At 39.4% G+C, this 18,341-nt stretch overlaps 1 long non-coding RNA gene and 1 other non-coding gene across 2 annotated transcripts in view; both read left to right on the top strand.

Moving 5' to 3' along the window:
* LOC112194929 overlaps positions 1 to 3,578 on the top strand; it is a 28,440-nt gene extending 24,862 nt beyond the window's left edge. Inside the window, exons 3-5 of the long non-coding RNA XR_005807777.1 lie at positions 1,729 to 1,771; positions 2,116 to 2,272; positions 3,458 to 3,578. This is a non-coding gene — a long non-coding RNA (uncharacterized LOC112194929). The remainder of the gene's footprint in view (positions 1 to 1,728; positions 1,772 to 2,115; positions 2,273 to 3,457) is intronic.
* On the top strand, positions 2,790 to 2,891 carry LOC112195606. Its single transcript, XR_002934659.1, has one exon. It is a non-coding gene; the product is annotated as a small nucleolar RNA snoR109 (small nucleolar RNA).
* Positions 3,579 to 18,341: the final 14,763 nt, after the last annotated feature.

The raw sequence follows: 18,341 nt of genomic DNA, 5'->3' as shown, positions 1-18,341 counted from the left end.
ACGGGACACGGGGACTAGTCAACAGTCTACGACGGCCCTGATCAGGCACGTTGACCCCCGTCATTTGGGTGCTAAACATTGGGCTCGCTACCCAACACCCTCTGCTCCGTGCAGCTCCCCCTCAACAAATAATTTGCCGACCATCCGGAAGTCTATCTTCGCCGGGGAGTGGGGGACTCCCTGGGGGGCCCAGCAGGGGCCCACCCGAAAGGGTATAAAGCGTTTGCTCAGTAAAACCAACGGTTGACAACGCACTGACGCTAATTATGCTCTTGCAAAGTCTAGCGGAATAAAACGCTTCAAACCGCCGAACAACTCCCCAACCAAGATTGCCCTCCTTGACTGGGGACTTGGGGGACTTGTAATACATGTACATTTGCAAGCATAATTAGCTATAATGGGCCATGCTCATTGTACCGCCAGAGGTACTAATTCCAACCAAAGGAATGACATGCAGACACACTGCCAGACAGGCTACAGCCTCAACGTCGGACCACCTCCAGATCGCCGCCGACGCGCCGCCACGCGCCGCGCCAAGATGGCATCAGAGGCTTCTGAAAAGGGGAACTGAAGCATATCAGTCCCACATCGAAAACAAAGAGAAGGTCAACCTCTTCCTCACCCATAAAAGGTTCTCTCCTCTCTCCTCATTAATTAAGCATTCCATATTTACCTATTGTTACTCTGTCAACATAAATACATGGACTAACTTAGGCATCGGAGAGTCGAAGACCGCCCAACGCGGTCTCCCTCTGACGTCCCAGTGTGTTTTATTTGACAGATAGCGAAAGCTTTAAGAACATCGCAGGTATCGACCCGCCAGTCGGATCAGCGTTAACGAAGGTTCAGCTACCGCCGAACTTTTAGACATTAACAGTAGGTTTGGGTATGAAAGTTGTGTGGGTTAATTTAGAGAACAAAATTGTCTTGTTGTATTTATGGTGTTAGCAAAATTGTCTTGTGGTGCTGAGTTTTTGTTATGAGTTGCTGCTCTTTTATGTATTTTGTTGTTTTTTTTTTCTATCGCTTCAATGTTATCATGAGTTATATTGGCTGCATCAGGCTTGTGTAGTTGGCTTTTGGAGGTATTTAATTATAGACACATTATGTAATGGTTCTTGTATTTTAGGATTAATAAAGGTGATGCAGCATTGAGAACCCACCAAATAAATCTATGGTGGGATCTTCCCACATCCGTGTAGATATATACAATATATTGTCTTTCAATTGTTATTTAAATGTTTAATTAATAATTTTTCTATGGCTGTCATGATTTCTTTCCCAACCTTTTTAGATCTTTAGCACTGTGTTATGTGGTTGTCAATGTTTGGCAATGTGTTTCATTGTGTGAAAATTTTGTAGTTTGCAGAGCTTGACCTTTTATATCTTTCAAATCAGCAAATTGATAGGTAGAGTTGCTAGTATTTTCTTTCTGGTGTGAGAAGTGCCTTAGTTCTGGATACCAGGAGATTTTTCCAGGGAAGGTCATGTGAAACCAAGTTTAAAATCCTGCAATGGTTTCATTATCTGATAAAATGAGGGCAAAGAAAATGATTATAGCTTTGCCCCTTCTGTCATGAATTAGAGCGTAAAAGCTTATTTCTCTAATCTTGTTCTCAACTGTCTTCCAAGTTTGTTTTCTGCTACTTCTTCCATTTTTTGTGACTCTTTCATTTGTATATACAGTCTGAATTTAATTTAAGTCTTTGGTTCTTGTTGCCTGTGAAGGCTTTACAACTGATGGCCTCGCTGCTATTGCTGCCAATTGTAGGTAAGATCAGTTTTCATTCCTTGTTTGTTGCTATTTCGATAGTTTATGGAATGTGATTTGCACTTATGGCTTTCTTATTCTTGGTTTAATTCTTCAGTTCAGTTGCTACTGTGTGGTGATAAACATGTTTGCAGCTTACCAATCCCTATGATCCTATTCCTTTTTTTGCATTCACCTTTTGAGGATCTTTCAGTTGTACTGTCAACTACATCTGATTTCAAATCATAGAGGTCATTGGTTTAGTTGTTTTCCCAATAGCTATACCTCTCTTGTGTCCTTTAATTTTGCAGCCATTTCAGTTACTCATTAAGTTCTTACCAATGGGTTGTGGTTTGATATGGCAGGAGATCTCAATTGCAACAAATGTAGCCCAAAAGGAAATTGATAAGTACATCAAGATACCTGGAAAAGCCCTTCAGCTAAGTCAACCTATCAACAACAGTTCCATATCATTCCAAATGCCGAGGTGTTTATATATTTATGATTCGGTTCAAACAGCAGGTAATCAAATTCTCAGCCTTCTCCTTATTCATAGTCTCCTATAGTTCGGACTATTTTCCGGATTGAACCTTGGAATTGGTTTTTATCTTGTGGAAGTTGAATATTGTGTTTGTTCTGTTTATTGGTTGACATTCTGAAATATTACAAGTTTCTGCTGAGAGTGATATTAATTGAAACAAGGGCTGTGCTGCGTTTGTATGGAATATGTTAAAGTGTTTAAGCCTGCCAGTTAGGTACAATCAAATTTTAGGCATATCTTGCATTGCGAGCATGCTGTGTGGATAAGTCTTAGATTTTATCTTTTCAATCAATAGACAGAGCTTCTGTAACAGAATGGGTTACGGAAGCTGTGAATCTTTGTCTATGGATCTGCTTACCAAGCTTCTCACATTTCTTTTAATGTTCAACTATTTATATGCTTTTTTTTGTTTTTGAAAAGATTTGATTTTATGGAGCTACATGTACCAAGAGAAGGGTTTGAACAAAAGTAAGTACCCTTGATCTTGAATTGCCAAATTGGTTGTAGCCAAATCGAATGGTTGAGAAGTTTACTGGCCGGCCATTGTGAGATTTATCTAAATCTCTGTCAATGGATCTGCTTACCGAGCTTCTCACATTTCTGTTGAATGGTTTTTGTTTGTTGTATTGAGTGGATCTTATGAGAAGGGGAGAAGAGGGAACTGGAGTAAGATATAGCCTTTTCAAGAGGCCTTTTTCTAACATCAATATGTTAACTATGTCACCTTCCATGCAAATTTGCTTCGACTCCCCAGCTGTATGCTTCTATCAGTGCCTAGTTGCTTGCATCTTTTTGCTTCTTCTTCTTTATTTTTAATTTTATTTTTAAAGATGCCGTGCATTCCAGGAGAATCTTCATAGCATACCTTTCAACCATCTAATAAGATAAAATATAAAGTCGTAATTATGTTAGAAAAGGTCGACGAGTTCCCAGCAATACCTGTAAAAGTATAAATGGGTCTCAGTTGGTGAAAGAGAGGACATTCTCTTTTGCTGGTTTAGATATAATTTGTAACAGAAATTAAGAAGAACAGACCATCTTATATAGAGAGAAACATTAAACCTTTATTCCTGTTGTTTGATATGGTTTTCCTTGTTTTGGCTACCGTTGGTTTCAATGTTGTAAGTTGCCAATTTTGACAATGAAAACTCCATCTCTGAATGCAGGTTGCAGAAGCAAGAGCTGGCATCGTTTGCTGAGTCGGCTGAAAATATGGTCCAAGCTTTGGAGGAGTCTGTGAGACGAGAACCTCTTAGTTCCCTCCAATCTTCACCAGATGCTATGCCAGCCCCTCCTCCAAAGACCCAAGTTGAAAGAAAAAAAGTAGTATTAGATGTACTTCTTTTGTGGATAAAAGATTACCTTTGCACAATCCATTTTGGTGCATGATGTGGATCATAACAATTTCTTCTATATATTGATCAGTTACTGTTAATTTGGTCAATTTCTTCTCATGTTTTCGGCATGTCATGTGAAAACAAACATATTTTTTTCTATTATACGTACACAATGTTCACAACAGCCATACAATAAAAACAGTTGTGTGAGAGTAATACAGATCACAGATGCTATCAATGTTTTAGTTGTGTGAATAACAGTCACACAACGGTTATTAGAAAAAAAATGACTTCTGAATCACAATCACACAACGGGTTCTTAAGTTATCCGTCATCTGACTGACGTTCACACAATAGTTAATGATGTCGACATGGATGCCGAGTTCTTTAGACGATGGTTCTCTAAATCATATTTCATCAGACGGCAGCTAGATATACGACAGTCAGCTCTTCATCAGACGACAGTTTTTAGCCGTCGTCTGATTCAATTTTTGTACTAGTGATATCTCCCATATATGAATGAAAACACAATTCAACAATTACTCTGACTCACCAGACAAAAGGGCAGCCTTTTGAAGTATTTCCAGTAACCATGCTTCCAAGGTTGTGATTTGTTGTTTATCTGGTTTGTATCCAATTGTGACTCCAAAACACACTGTCGTGGTCCAAGGTCACAGGAGAGTGCTCAATGGTTTAACAATATTCGCCACTAACTTGACAAATAGGATTGGAGGCCAACTTCCTTGAAAGCAGGTTCCAACTTGTAGGCACGACATTCGAAAGAGCCTTCCAAAGGAAATTTGAAATTTTTGAAATGGAATGAGATTTCCAAATTAATAACCAGACTTTTTGGTTGACTTGCAGAGATGAAGAAGGCTTGCACTTTGTAACTGGTTTGGGAGAATCCTTCAATCTTTGGTAACCACTTTTGACTGAGTAAACTCCATTCTTTGTATATGGTCAGACTAGTGTGTCATCTTCATTTGCCTGTCCAATTGGAATGGCCTTTATATTTCTGATATCTGAGGCTTCTAGAAATTGCTCAAGATGGCAGATGTTCCAGTTTATGTCCTCATCAATGATCTCTGAAACCAAAAGCGGAGTGAATCTGTTGGATGTGATCGTGGGTTTGATCAAACCCCCATTTTTATTTGGAACCCATCGATCATTCCATATATCAATTGTCACTACACCACAAAGTTAATCAGATGACAGTTCCTGAACTGTCGTCTGAGTAAAAAAGCTAATGTTGTCTAGTAGCTTGTGGTCTGATTGACTTCGCTCAGACGACATTTCAAAACTATTGTCTGTGTTACATTTAGACGACATATATAAGCTCATAATTGTCGTCTGAAAATTACCAGACTATTTTAATTTGGATAAATTATTGTCTGTTAGACATTCAAACAACAATTCATTTATTTGATGTTGAGAAACATTATATTACCCCAACACTTTTAAGAGAACTATGTTGTGCATAATGAATCTCAGACAAGCGGAACATGACTACGTGATGTCTAAAATAAATTTCAGACCACACTGTTGAGAAACCTTTGTTGTCTGAAATGAATCTCCAACAACATTGTGTCATTTTTCTTAGTTGTGTGAGATACATTAACAATAACAGTTCCAAAATGGAATATGTCATTTCATTGAATACTCAGAGGACATATTTTATTGTTTTTAGTTGTATTTTATGAACCTCATTCAACAGTTTATTGTTATATATGATGAGTGAAATGAATCTTAGACAACATTGATTTTGTTATATATGTTGGCTAAGATGAGGGTAGACAACATGAGTTTTGTTATATATGTTGTGTGAATAGAAGCTTAGACAACATGAGTTTTGTTATATCTGTTGTGTGAATGGCATGTTCAGACAACATGAATTATTTGCTGCTTTAAGTATGTATTGTCTGAGTGAATCTCAGACAATAGACAGTTGACCTATATTTGATGTCAAAATGGGCTTTGCACAATTAGTTGCAGATATGAAATTTCATGTCCAAAACATATCCAAAATACCACTTTGTCATTGATTACTGTCATCTGTTTCATACACTGCCATATCCAACACATTTACAAAAGTGCAAATTGATATCCAGAACAATTCAGCAATCCTAACCAAAAGTAACTCAATATAGCAAGTCTATCATATATCAAGGTTACCAAACTAAGTCCCCAAGCCCAAGTACTAACCAGCTAGATGTGATCATTTGCTTACATATATGTTTTAACAACAGATTTTGCCCACTCTGTTCTGACTACATCAATATGGTGCTGTGTATATGCTGCCTTCCCTCTTCTCTCCTACTGAAACAAATTGGTTTGCACTTAGAATTCAGAAAACTATCCAATAATTCATGACTATTATAAAATGAACAAAAATTTACACAAAATACCTAAGAATAGGCAGATTTTACCAACCTTGAAGAAGCTGAAATCAAGGTTCATAATAATAATAAATCCTTCCCTGATAATAATAAGCTGTTATGGAAGGGAAAACAGAGCATCACATAGGATAACTAAGATTGATATCAAGTGTAGTGATAATACCTGAGATTGACAATGGTAAACTTCTTTGGGTGAAATCATTGTGTGCTTGAGAGCAACATGAATTCTGCACATGAAAGAATATAATACGATTTACATGTGAATAATGAGATCATATGAATGCAATCAGCATAGCATATCCATTATATCATACAGGAGGGTCAGCATACCAAAAGGGTTTACTATATGCCAGTAAAGCAATTCGATGGAAAAGTTACCAACATAAGTCACCAACTTCATGTGTCAGCTTCTGCAGCTTTCTCAAATACTTTTCCAAAAGCCTCTAACTGTTCGATATAGGTAGTACTAGCTTCATCCAAAAATCCTTCTATCTAAAAAGCATCATGTTTTTCTTTCATAGCACTTTCATAAGCTTCTCTGTAACACCAAACAAATTTTATCAAGTAGCTAATCACTAAATGAACACCAAAAAGCTATTTTATGTAAGCATTTGAACATCATAAGCCTAAACTCAAAAGGAGCCATACTTACTTGAGTAGCGACTTCCATAAACAATGATATTTAGCTGTAGATATTACTTAGCTAATCTAGAAGAGGGTGCAAATCAGGAAGTTTATAGCTGCATTATGACCAACAAGAATAAGTAACACAAAAATACTAGGCTCATTGTTAGGTGATAACATCATAGTAATATCAAGGTCCATAAAACTACAGAGCTTTTTTTCTAAACTAAATCTTGTTCGTTTTTAAGTAACGAGACTCACACCTCACACTTGATGCTCAGTTCGTAGTCTGCTCACATTCCTAAGCTTTGGCATGGGAAGAAATGCAGCATCTGGTGTTAGAGCAACTAAAGATTTTGACATTTCTTCTTCTTGAAGTTCCATGTTTGTTGCATATAAACTTGCCAGTTTTGAGTGAACTGTTCCATGTTGAGTTTAATAGTAGGGATTTCATCTGGGTCCTCATAGAAGTCCTCAATGTACTCTACTATCTGTGTGCACTCTAGCTCTAGTGTTACTGGTTCTTCTAATAGGTTCACAATAACCTAGTGCAGACTTTGGTTTTGATTGTTGGCTTACTTCAAGTTGTTGGTTTCCTTCCGACTGTTCTGTCCTGTCAGGATGAGGGAGAGGGAGAGGGAGAGGTAAAGGCATTCCATTGTTGATCTCACCAGGGTTTTGATAGGTATTTCTATCTTCAGTTGCACTCACTATACTTTTCCCCTCGGGCCCTGGCAAGGAAAGTCTTGCTCTGTATCAATAGATGTTTGGTGTAAATCTGTCAAACAAAATAGCTGTAAAGTGGCTTTATAAGGATTATTATTTGTCAAGTAAGCAGCCTACGATATTTGGTGTTCCCTGTCCATAGTTTTCACTAGACTGAGGATTGGTGAATACCAAATAATGGGCCTTTGATTACGTAACAATATGATTCACGATTCTTTCCTCTTTTTTTTCCTTGAACTATCTATGTTTTTAATTTCATATTGCTGATAAGCAAAGTTGTAATTGTTTAATTTCATTCATGTGTCGTAATGAAATATAACCATTTATTTCTTTAAGACTATTTTTGCTCATCAGGATGTTCTCTCACCACCAATGAAAAACGTGTTCTTAACTATTGGAACTACCTATATGATAGAGTTTGTGACTTTAAAATGCAAAGGTGGAGAATTTGTATGCAAACCTTGTAATGCACTTGCATAATGCCTACATTCTGCTCTCATTGACATGCATTGCAATTCGGTTTGCTTTTTGTACAGAAGACCTGCATCAATGAATGCCATTTTATCAATTCTAAGCTTGTGGTAAGAAAGATGAAATCACTTCAAATATATCATGCGACAAGAACATACTTTTACAAATGTTATCATCTGGTAGAGCAGCTCATCAACATCAAAAGGATTTATCCTATTGGTATTTAATTTATCGAAGACCAAACTTTATTTTCGGTCTCTGCAAGATCATTTATATAAGCACTATAGTGTATCGGTGGAAAAAAAAAAGTGAATTTCTACTTACAAGGTTCTTTTGTCAAGCTTGCAAAGTCTTGGCCACTAGTACTTTTGTATGGATTCCAGCACTGGGTACCTATGAAAACCAAATCAATACACCCAATTATATCAATAAACCCAATCGAAACCCAATGAAAAAATGGAGAACTGAACTAAATCTGAAAGAGAAGAAGAACTTACAAGGAAGGAGAGGGACCCGGGGGGGGGGGGGGGGGGTAAGGGGAGAGAGAGAGGTGTAGTTGTGACCCAGGGAGACTGACGGAGAGAGAACCTGTGGTGGAGAGACTGGCGGCAATCGCGAAGGAGAAAGACGCGGTCGCTGACTGTGTATCGAGTGCATGTGAGTGCGCACCTGAGAGGCTCGATGAGGGTGAAGTCGGTGAACTGTGACAATTTCTAGTCCTAATCCCGCACAAAAAAAAAGAAAAGGAAACAAATGTCAATACTATTAACTATTAAGAAACAAGAAGAATTTCAGACTTAGAAACATGAACAATTGCAGCAACCATCCAATTTCAAAATTCAAAGTAGCAACCATCCAATTTCAAAATTCAAAGTATCAATCGATCTCAGAAACCCAATAAATAAGAAACTGTTGTAGAGAATTGGATAATTGTATTGTATTCATCTCACCATGAGGTTTATATAGGGTTACATCATGTATACAAAAGGCAATACATAATAGCTACACTAATCAATCGCACATTACAAGTATGTCAATCGCATACATTATGAGTCTGTCAATCACATACATTAAGCAATACCTATTGCATGAATAGTCATTAAATTTACAACACTCCCCCTTGGATATTCCATGTCAATAGTGTTGCCTCTGCTATGCGCTTCTAAGTTGCCTCGTCAAAAACCTCGCCAAGTAATAAAAATCTTGTGGGAAAAAACAACCTTGGTCAAAGGAGAAAAAGAGCATAACGCGAGTGAATGTGGAGTAGTTGACATCCTTCCACACTCCCCCTTGTGTCGCTCAAACTCTGTGATGACGTTTTGATCGTTGCCTCACTAAAAACCTTGCCAGGTAATAAAAACCCTGTGGGACAAAAATAACCCTGGTTGAAGGGCAAAAAGAGCACAACACGTCCTACACTCTTCGAGATCGAACATGTAAACATCATACCTCCCCTTGATGTTAAGGTCTCCCCCTGATTTCTACAATTACGGGAGTTCGGATAACTTTCTTAATCCGATGCTCTTTACATGTTTCTCAAAGGTGGATTTAGGAAACGACTTGGTAAACAAGTCCGCTACATTATCCTCTGAACAGATTTGATTCACTTCAATATTTAGAAGTGTTTGTTGTTGCTGATTGTAAAAGAACTTAGGCGATATATGCTTGGTGTTGTCGCCCTTGATGAAACCTAACTTTATTTGCTCAATAGAAGCTGCATTATCTTCATAAATGCATGTAGGTTCATATGTGGTAGACTTCAAACCACAAGTTCCTCGAATGTGTCTAACTACAGACCTTAGCCATATGCATTCTCACACGGCTTCATGTAGAGCGATAATCTCTGCATGATTTAAGGAAGTAGCAACAAGGGTATGCTTTGTAGACCTCCAAGATATCGCAGTGCTTCCCATGGTAAATACATAACCCATTTGGGAGCGACCTTTGTGAGGGTCAGAGAGATACCGTGCATCAGCAAAACCCATCAAGACATCGTTGTCATTTTGATGGAAGGGAGGAGAAGCACGGAAGGTGGCGTTTTGCCTTGTGGAGTCCGATCCCACACTTTCGTTATTTCTTTTCTCTCTGTAGGGATAGAATAAGCCCATATCAATCATACCTCTCAAGTATCGAAAGATTGTCTTTATGCCAATCCAATGGCGGCGTGTTGACGCAGAACTGTGTCTAGCTAACAAGTTCACTGCGAATGAGATGTCCGGTCTTGTGCATTAAGCTAAGTACAATAATGTGCCTATTACACTTAAATAAGGCACTTCAGCCTCTAATAAGTCTTCGTCCTTATCCCTTGGACGAAAATGATCTTTTTCAGGCTCAAAACTACGACCGATCATGGGAGTACTCACAGGCTTTGCTTTATCTTCATTAAAGCGCCTTAATAATTTTTGAGTATATGCTGACTGATGGATCATAATCTCATCACTACGGTGCTCAAGTTCTAGTCCGAGGTAAAACTGTGTTTTCCCAAGATCTTTCATCTCAAATTCAGATTTCAAGTACTTAGCAGTTTCCTTTAACTCATCTAGAGTTCCAATTAGGTTCATGTCATCGACATAAACTGCTACAATTGCAAATCCGGAACTTGTCCTCTTTATAAACACGCATGAACATATTTCATTATTGACATATCCTTTCCCAATCAAGTAGTTACTTAGACAGTTATACCACATCCGTCCAGATTGTTTCAATCCATATAGTGAGCATCTCAATCTTATTGAAAATGCGCTCCGTGGTTTAGAGCCACTTGACTTGGGTAATTGAAGTCCATCTGGAACCTTCACATATATCTCTGAATCTAGATCCCCATAGAGATATGTTGTAACCACATCCATAAGCTACATGTCAAGTTTTTCGGAAACTACCAAACTAACAAGGTAGCGGAATGTTATAACGTCCATTATGGGAGAATATGTCTCATCGTAGTCGATTCCAGGGCGTTGTGAGAAACCTTGCGCCACAAGGCGGGCTTTGTATCTAACAACCTCATTTTTCTCATTACACTTTCTAATTATGGCCAACAGGCTTTATACTTGGGGGTGTCAGTGTTATAGGCCCAAATACCTGTCTCTTTGTTAGTGAATCCAATTCAACCTGGATCGCATCTTTCCATTTAGGTCAGTCTGCTCTTCGTTGACATTCCTCAACGAAGCGAGGTTCGATATCATCGTGTTCTATAATTCCTTGAGCAATAGAATATGCAAACACATCATCAAGGATAATAGAATCTCGATTCAACGTCTCATGTACACTAGTGTAATTCATGGAGATCTCCCTATTCCCTGGAATTGGTTCTAACATTGGAGCATCCCCCAATAATGTCTCTTGGACATAACCATAATCAGGAATATCTTTATGAGACGGGTTATTTATGTCGATGATTAATGGATCTTTCTGTGCCAAACTCGCTTTCTTTCTCGAGCGAGAATCCATCAAACCTTTGGGCCTCCCATGTTTCCTTGCTGGGAGCCTGGCCTAAGCCACATTGCCATCACTATTAGTGGTGGAGGCGCCATGCCCAATACCCCTAGGGGTGGCGCCATGTCCATGATTTTTTAGGGACATCAATCTTTGCAGGCACGTTTGCAGCCGGTATATGTGATCTTGTTACTTTAGCGATATCATTAAACGCATCAGGCATAGAGTCTGCTATGTTCTGAAGATCGAGAATTCTCCGCACTTCAATTTCGGACTGTGAGGTTTGGAGATCAAGATGAGACAAAGTGGGGACAGACCACGATAATTCCTGTCATTCCTGTTGAACATTATTGTTCCTATCTCCCCCTAACGATGGGCAGATTGTCTCATCAAAGAGACAATCCGTAAATCTAGCAGTAAATAGATCGCATGTCAAGGGTTCTAAGTAGCGGATAATGGTTGGAGAGTCATATCCAACATAAATGCCTAATCGTCTTTGAGGACCCATTTTGGTGTGATGTGGCGGCGCAATTGGCACATAAACTGTACACCTAAATATGCGTAAGTGTGAGACATCAGGCTCATATCCAGTAACCATCTGGGATGCAGAAAAGGGTTGAGTGGCAGTAGACCTCAAATGAATAAGCATAGTTGCATGCAATATTGCATAGCCCCAAGCAGAAACATGGAGATTAGTGCACATAATCAATGCTCTAGCGACCATTTGAAGTCTTTTAATGGCAGCTTCTGAGAGACCATTTTGGGTGTGAATATGAGGAACATGGTGTTCAACCTCAATCCCAATGGACATGCAATAGTCAACAAACATTTTTGATGTAAACTCTCCAGCATTGTTAAGACGAATTGACTTAATGGGATGATTGGGATGGTGAGCCCTCAATTTAATGATTTGTGCTAGGAGTTTAGCTAATGCAGCATTTCTTGTGGACAATAGCATGACATGTGACCATCATGTCGATGCATCAACCAACACCATAAAATATCTAAATGGTCCGCAAGTTGGTTGAATAGGTCCACAAATATCACCTTGGATTCTTTGTAAGAATGGAATATTTTCTTTAGTGTCCTTTGCATAGGATGGTCTCGATCCTAATTTTGCTAAAGAGCAGGCTTTGCAAAACGAAAATGGGCTTTAGAAACAACCAGGGAAGTATCCGGTTGAGCCACAAAATCACAATTGACTTTAGAAGTAGAAAAAGGAACTAAGGAGGTATTGGTGGCGTCAATACCACTTTTGGGCCGCAAAGGGTAGGCGGCGCCAGCCCTACCTTGGACCGAATTTTGGTTCTAACTTCTTTTCGTTTTGAAAAATGGATGTCCGTGTGAAGTCTTTAATATACGGATCATCATATCACGACCTGGGTGTCCCAAATGGTCATGCCAAAGCCTATATGTGTCAGAATCCCATAAGCCATCTCTCATGACATGGTTGGATTCAATAATTCAAATAGTGGTAGCATACAACCCACTAGATCGACACATAAGTTTCTCTAATACTCGTTTATGTCTGTAGTCATTAGAGGTGATGCAAAGGAACTCTTGTCCATTCTCACATTTCCACATGAAAACCATTGGCTCTTATATTTTTAAAACTCAATAGGGTCCTTCCAACCCTAGGAGCATATAAAGCTTTGGTGACATTAATACTTGTGCCATTTGGCAACATAAATTGAGCTGGTCCTCGAACATGAATCAATTATGATGGTCCAGTCATCGTATTCACAGAAGATCGACTAGGCGTCATCCATAGAAATAGTTGCCTATGTTGCAATATAGTATGTGTGGTGCCACTATCAACAAGGCATTCAAACTCTCCAGGAAACATACTGAAAAATAATAAAGTTCGGATTTAAAACATGTCCATGACATCGAATAATAATACGATACTTTATTAATAAAGATAGCCAATGATTACATCAAAGGTCCCAAAAAGTCCAATCCAAAATAAAATCAAACTAAGACACATTGTAGTCACTCTATCCATTTGGTAACTCCAATCAAATATGACCAGGAAAGTAGAGAGAGATGTTGGTGGAGCGAGGCACTCTTAAGTACCATTAATCTCAATGATTTTCCTAGACATCATATTTCATTGGGTGCACCACATAAGAAAGAGTTTAATACAATTTTCATTTATTGACTAAGGCATATTTCCATTACAAAAATTCTTGGAAAATAAAAGGACTAATCTAATCAAAGTCTGCGGCATCCTTGTGCACTTCATCGTCAGCTTGAAGTCCTCTATGGTGAGATGGATGTCTCCACCATTTTCTTCTTCTTCTGCAAGGTACACTTCTTGCTCCCTCAGGTCCCTGTATGCCCTGTATCTTGAAGCTAGTTGCTCGCTTGCCTTGCATTGCTTGAACCGATGCTCACTTGATCCACATCGATGACACATGTCATTGTAGTTGCCTCCCTTTAACTGAGGTGCACGTTGTGGGTGTTCCCTAGGAGGGTTGGTGCCACCACCACGACCCATGGCGCCTTCACCACGAGCCATAGCGCCACCACCACGACCACCTCTCCCACGTGTGGCATTGCCACCACTTGTATCCGCACCAAACCTGCGGTTTCCTTCCTTGTTATGGCGGTTATATGGACCCATACGTCCCTCATATCCCTTATTCTTAGGGTTCCACTCCTTGCGCCCTCTTTTGGGTGCATTATAATTCGCCTCATGAACGCTTTTAGTTCCAATGGATCTTGAATTATAATTCCTCACGAGTATGTTATCATGTTTCTCAGCTACAGATATGAGATTGATAAGCTGATGAAACCTCGTGATCCGTCCAGCATTGACTTCAGTGCGGTATTGCTTTGATACCACAATGGCTGAAACGGGGAAGATGGAGAGAGTTTTCTCAATTAGCACTTGCTCTGTGATAGGTTGTCCACAAAACCTCAACATGGACTGTAGGCGAAGAGCTTCTGAATTATATTCAGCAACAGACTTGAAATTAGCAAAGCGCAGATTGTTCCATTGAACCTTCAAGTCAGGGAGGAGGGAATCTTGGACATTGCCAAAGCGCTCTTCTAGCGCTACCCATAGCTCTCTTGCATCCTTGATCGACATATACTCCAATCTGAGTGTCTTGTCCATATGGCGTCGCATCAAGATAACTGCTTGAGCATGCTTTGTAGGTGTTCGCACGAACACATGATCCGGGTTAGGTGCCTAGATTATGGGTAATATTCCCTTTGAAGTGAGGTGGTTCTCAACATCGGTTACCCAACTGTGGTAATCCGAGCCTGTTGAGTTAAGCATGGGAAAGTCGAGTCTAGGTTCATTCGACATCCTGAAAATAAGAAGAGAAGATATATTAGTTTTGGAGCTAAACTTCCACGAAAACAAAATAATAAGATTTCTAAGTTATGCTACCAAGAAAACAATTTCCAAGAATCTCTTTTGGATTAGACCAAACAATAATGTTTTAATATGGTCACAATTTGATGCTTACGGACGCTCTTAGTCCGAGCATTATGAACACTCTTAGTTCATACGAACACTCTTAGTTCATACAAACACTCTTAGTTCGTTAAGCGTGAATCCCCACAATTCTGCTTTATTAAATAATCGAACCCATGTTCGTATATTGAAAATCCTGCATAAAATAAAGGAATTTAAAAGACAAGAAAGCAGGAACTTTAATCTTTAAAACTTACTTGTTGAAATTCGGAGCAGATTCGGTTCTAAACAACTCCCACTTCGAATGGTGTACAGATCTCAAAATGACTCCAATAGGGCTGAAATTTGGAGTTCAGATAGAAGAGGCAGAGACGAAAAACTTTGATGAAGGAAGGATTTTGATCTGAGGTCCCTATCAAGACGTTTCGGGGAGTTCAAACAGGCTGATTTGCACAGGAACTAGTGTGTTGCTGTTCTGCAGAGGCAGCAGGCGTGCGACGGTGCTGCAGGGGTAGTAGGAGGCAAACGGGTGCTCAAGGGCTGCAGGAGCAGCGCACGGTATGGCTAGCAAGGGCTAGGAGCTTGCGGCAGTTTTTGGTGAAAGAAATTTTGGGTGTTAGGGGTTTTTTTTCCTGGCTAGGGCTTGGGTTAGAGTATCGTGCTGATAACGTGTTGTAGAGAATTGGATAATTGTATTGTATTCATCTCACCATGAGGTTTATATAGGGTTACATCATGTATACAAAAGGCAATACATAATAGCTATACTAATCAATCGCACATTACAAGTCTGTCAATCGCATACATTACGAGTCTGTCAATCGCATACATTACCAGTCTGTCAATCACATACATTAAGAAATTCCTATTGCATGAATAGTCATTATCATTTATAACAGAAACAGCAATATCTGAAAATCAATCATATTAGAACTCAAAAACTCAATCAAAACCCAATGAAAAGAAAACGAAAAACTGCATCTGATTGAGGAGTAAGAGATAGAGAAGAAGGACAAGGAGGGAGGGAGAAGAGAGTCGCGACTGAGAGACTGAAGGAGAGAGAACCTGCGGTGGAGAGAGAGGTGCGGGCGATAGAATTGAGAATGTCAATTATAGAATTGAAATTACTGCAATAGCTGCACACCAATATCAGAAAACCCAATTTTTTTTTTTCGATCTGAAAAATTGAAGAACATGAATCTTATATTGAAGTAAGAAAAACCAAGAAGAATTTATGAGAGAGAGAGAGAGAGAGAGAGAGAGAGAGATGGAGGTTGAAGACTAAAGTCAGTCTAGATCGACAGAGACAGCCCACTGAGAGTGTATCGACTGAGACTGAGAGCGAGGCTGAGAGGGTGAGGGGGACTGAGGCTGAGAGCTACAGTAAGTGAGAGAGAGGCTGAGAGCAATTTGGGAGGGAGAGTTTCCTAAAATTTTAGCTAAGGGAGGGAACACAGGTTTTTCATAAAGGCTGCTAGGTTTTGAGTGGGAAAAAAATAAATGTAAATTAAATTTTGTTTGTGTTTTTTTTTCGTTTTTCAGACAACAGATATCCTTGTTCATGTTGTCTGAAATCTCTCAAATTTACCAAAGAATCATGTGTTGGATGAGTAGAAGTGAGACGACAGGTTTAAAAAATCTGTCGTCTGACTAACTCAGATGCAGCAAAAACCCATGTGTCGTCTGATGGCTGTCATGTGATTGAGTTATTCTAGTAGTGTGTTCTACCATTTCTGATCTGCCATAAATCAATCTTTTTTATTGTATCTCTCCCTGCCAGCACACTGTTCCAGATCCATGATGGTCTAGTAGCTTTCTTAGCTTTTAGGAAAGAGGTATTATCAAAATATCTAGCCTTCAAAACCTTACTCCAAAAGGACTTCGGGTTTTTAATCAAATGCCAGCATTGCTTTGTCAAGAGATCCTTATTATACTTCAACAACTCTTTAAAGCCTATACCCCTCCGACTTACTTTTGCACAGAGAATCCCATGCCTTCTAGTGAATTTTTCCTTTGTTACCATTTGATCCCCACCAAAAATTAGCGATATCAGAATTTATTACTTTGCAGAGAGTACTAGGCATCAGGAAAACGGACATCGGTAGTCTGGGACAACCATTGCCACTGCTTTTATTAAGATTTCCCTGCCAACTTGAGATAAGACGTCTGCGTTCCATCCATCCAATTTCTGCTTGATCCTATCCCTGATATAGGTCAGCGCCTTCTTTTTGGAATTTCCCAGTGGGTTGGAAGACCAAGATATGTACCTGGCTCATTCGAAATAGGGATGTTGAGCACAATAGCAATTTCATATTGTGCTTCCGGATGAGTGTTGGCAGAGAAGAAGATGGAGGATTTTTCATAGTTGACCAACTGTCCCAAGGCTGCACAATAGGTATCAATGATTGAGCATAGGGTTTGGCAGTTTGCCGTGGTGGCCTTCATGAAAAACAAGGCATCATCAGCGAAGAATAAATGGGATAAACCTAAACAGTTCCTGGTGAGTTTCAAACCTTGAAGAGTATTGGAGGATAAGGCAGCAGATAGGTTTCTTAATAGGACTTTCCCTATTATAAGGAACAAATAAGGAGACAGGGGGTCCCCTTGTCTAATTCCCCTTGAAGGAAAAACTTCCGGCCTTTCTTTCCATTAATCAACAAAGAAAAGGAAACTGTTGTCACCACATTCATTACCAAACTCACCCATTTAGAATCAAAACCAAACTTCAGTAGTGCTGCCTCCAAGGAATCTCATTCAACCCGATCGTAGGCTTTATTCATATCCAATTTCAAGGCAAGCTCATGATCAGATTTTAAGTTCTTCAGATTCAAGTAGTGATAAGCTTCATAAGCAAGGATGAGATTATCTTGAATCTGTCTGCCTGGGACGAAGGCATTTTAGTGTTCTGAAATAATTAGGGGGAGAATGGGCTTGATTCTATTGGCAAGAAGCTTGGATAAGATTTCGACAGAATTGTTGCAGAGACTAATGGGTCTAAATTGGTTTACAGATTCAGGAAGGGGGACTTTCGGGATCAAAACAATGTTTGTTTGGTTTAGGGTGTCAATAGAGTAGTTCCCACTATAGAAACCAGAAATAGCTTGGTTTATATTGTCCCAGAAAATCTCCCAAAATCTGCTATACAAGAAGCCAGGGAAGCCATCTAGTCTGGAGGCCTTGAAATTGCCAAGTTGTTTAGTAGCAGTATGAATCTCTTCTAATAAGAAGGGTCTAGTATGCTTTGAGTTTTGTTCAGAGGAAATCTGTGGGACGACACTGTCAAGAGTATTTCCCCAATTCCTTGGACTAGAAGAAGAGTAAAGATTGCCAAAGAAACTAGTGAAAGCCTCACGGATTTGACCTTCCTCCAAAATCCAAATATCAGACTCAATACACAGACTACTTATCATGTTTCTCTGTTTTCTGTGAAGGGTGGATAAGTGAAAGAACCTTGTGTTCCGATCTCCTTCCAAAAGCCAGTTAATCCTCGACCTTTGCCTCCAGAAGCTCTCTTCCAGTTTCCAAGTAGTCTCCAGTTCAGCCACAATCTCCTTCTCTCTAGTTCTTGGCACAGAAGAAAACTCCCCGAATTGTATCTCACCCAATTCCCAATTCAGAGCATTGATCACGACTCTAT

Source organism: Rosa chinensis, chromosome 3, assembly GCF_002994745.2.
Source record: "Rosa chinensis cultivar Old Blush chromosome 3, RchiOBHm-V2, whole genome shotgun sequence".
Classification (NCBI taxonomy): domain Eukaryota; kingdom Viridiplantae; phylum Streptophyta; class Magnoliopsida; order Rosales; family Rosaceae; genus Rosa; species Rosa chinensis.
Note: the sequence above shows the minus strand (reverse complement) of the source record. Positions and strands in the feature narration are given on the sequence as shown.